Source organism: Sprattus sprattus (assembly GCF_963457725.1).
Source record: "Sprattus sprattus genome assembly, chromosome: 14".
Classification (NCBI taxonomy): domain Eukaryota; kingdom Metazoa; phylum Chordata; class Actinopteri; order Clupeiformes; family Clupeidae; genus Sprattus; species Sprattus sprattus.
The window spans coordinates 20,948,294-20,950,793 of record NC_137912.1 but is presented as its reverse complement, the minus strand read 5'-3'; the positions used below and the strand labels follow the sequence as shown (position 1 = coordinate 20,950,793).

At 44.1% G+C, this 2,500-nt stretch overlaps 1 protein-coding gene across 2 annotated transcripts in view; it reads right to left on the bottom strand.

Moving 5' to 3' along the window:
• Positions 1-2,500, bottom strand: part of cped1 (cadherin-like and PC-esterase domain containing 1) — a 99,622-nt gene that overhangs the window by 28,674 nt on the left and 68,448 nt on the right. The window lies entirely within an intron of this gene.

Genomic DNA, 2,500 nt, shown 5'->3' with positions numbered 1-2,500 from the left:
ACACACACACAAACTTTCTATCTTTCTCATAACCCCCCATCTCTCACACACACACATACTCTCTCTCTGTCACACGCACAAACGCACACACATACATACACACACACACAATCTCTCTCTCAAACACACACACTCTCGCTCTCACAGACAGACACACACACACAATAGAGATGCGCGGATGGGCTATTATTTCATCCGCAACCGCATCACAAAACGCATGATCCGTCCGCTACACATCCGCACCAATTTATTTGACCAATTTTCAAAACCGCACCCGCCCGCCATCCGCCTGTTGTTTTTAGGTATAGGCGCTGCTGACGCGAGGCTAGAAAGTTCTTGCCTGTTCTTGAAAGGAGACTGATCCAATGCCGCAAAGATATTTAAAGGATAAAGCCCCTAGTATGAAAGCCTATTGGCTATGTTGTAGCCTATCCCCAGAATATTATCAGTGAAGTGACGTCTGTCTCCGATCGATGCACAGGTAGAAACTTTAAAATAGCCAAGCACATCGGCAAACCTGACCTTACCATAGGCTAGTAGGCCTACACTTTTTTATCATTGTAATAAAACGCAATTTGGTACACCATTTTAATACGGTAATATAGCCTTGTTTTTAGTTTAGAAGGAAACGGCGAGTCTGTTAGCCAATTCCGAAATGTCACCGCATTGTAGGCTTTATACTGTAACAACCCCAACACTTGCCTGCTTGCCTTGCAAATCAAAGTTTTCCGACTATTTTTCTTACCTTCTTTCTTAGCTGGTGATGTTACTGAGCTAGAAGTGTAACTTGTTCTGAACATCTCGCGCTGCCAATGCCCAATGTCACTTCTGAGTCAAATCACTCCATCATCTCTTTGAAATTCCTTATTCCACGAGTGGTAGGCTACAATGACTGGCTGTTTTAAAATATAACTAATAGCCTAACGAAACAAAATAACCCAGGCAGTTTCATCTACGACACGTTAAGGCTTCTTCCAATACTGACAGCTGACTCATAGCTTGCAGGTTTGCGGCGTTGCAAAGAGACGCGACATGATAGGGATCGTCACTTAATTTGAACTTTTTTGCTTCCTTTGTTTGCTTTGTATGCATACACGGAACTAGGCCAATTTACTGCCTGATGAAAATTTGATTGTTTAAAAATGTGCTTGGATGTAGGTAACGACATTTAACAATGTGTAGATATTTTGAATTTCGTTGGGTAAACCGCCACCCGCCCGAATTTAATTAAAATATTATTTTTTGTCACGTCACCCGCCCGATCCGCGGTTTAAAAGCGGAGTCCGCGGGTGCAACCGCCAACCGCGCATCTCTAACAGACACACACACTGTTCCCTGTATGAGAATATGCAGAAAGCGCTACATTGCATTCTTGCTCCACAACAGCTCTCCCCAACACACACACACTCTCTTTCCCGCTCTCGCTCACGCACACACACACACTCTCTCTCTCTCTCTGTCTCTCTCTCTCTCTCTATCACACACACACACACACTGCCTCTCTCTCTTTCACCCACACACACACACATACTCTTGTGTGACTCTCTCTCTTTCTCTCTATTTCTCTCTCTGTCTCTCTCTGTATCTCACACATACCTCCCATCTCTCTATTTATCTCTATCTCACTCACACACACTCGGACTCTCTCTCTCTCTCTTTCACACACACACAAACCAGCTCCCTCTTTCTCTATCTCACACACACACACACACACACACACACACTCACACACACTCACACACACACACACACACACCCACACACACACACACACACTTAAAGGCCGAATTATGCTCTGTTTTAGACGTAACGCGTAAGCACGTAAGATACACAACCCCCCCTTGCGCGGTAAAATACCCCCCCCTTATGTGCTTAAGTGCGTCGCCCAAAATTCCTGACTATGCGACTAAAACACTACGGCCCTACACAGCTCGCAAAGGCTGTGATTGGCCGGCTACCACAGCCTTTCACAAAGAGTCTCACGTTTCCGGGTTAATAGCATACAGTCTTTTTTAGACCCAGACATTTTTTTTAAATCATGAATAGGCTACCCTGCAGACCGTCTCACAAGCCTTTTCTTATGGATTAGGAACAAACATAACAGAAGAGGTCCGAAGACATGAACTCCTTTACAAATCCTCTTTAAACACTTATAAGGACGCTCAAATTACCGCGAATATCCCATTCTCACCCGCGATTGTTTGGAGAGAATGTGGTCATTCACGAACAAATAGGTACTTTCATATTCATTTTCCGCCACTTGTGAGTCATGGTGATATCTTTCATTGAGTTTATATTGACGTGAATCCATCAATTGCACCAGCGAGTTTGATAGAATGAGCCCGGTCTGCTCATACAAAAGTTAACAGCAACCTGCCGTTACCTTGTGGCCAGCACCATTGTAGTTACAAGCATTGACAACATGATGAGATTCTTTCGCCGTTTACCACCTCATCTTTGAATAATGTAACTCATAAACACATCGTTTTAAAGCCTGTCG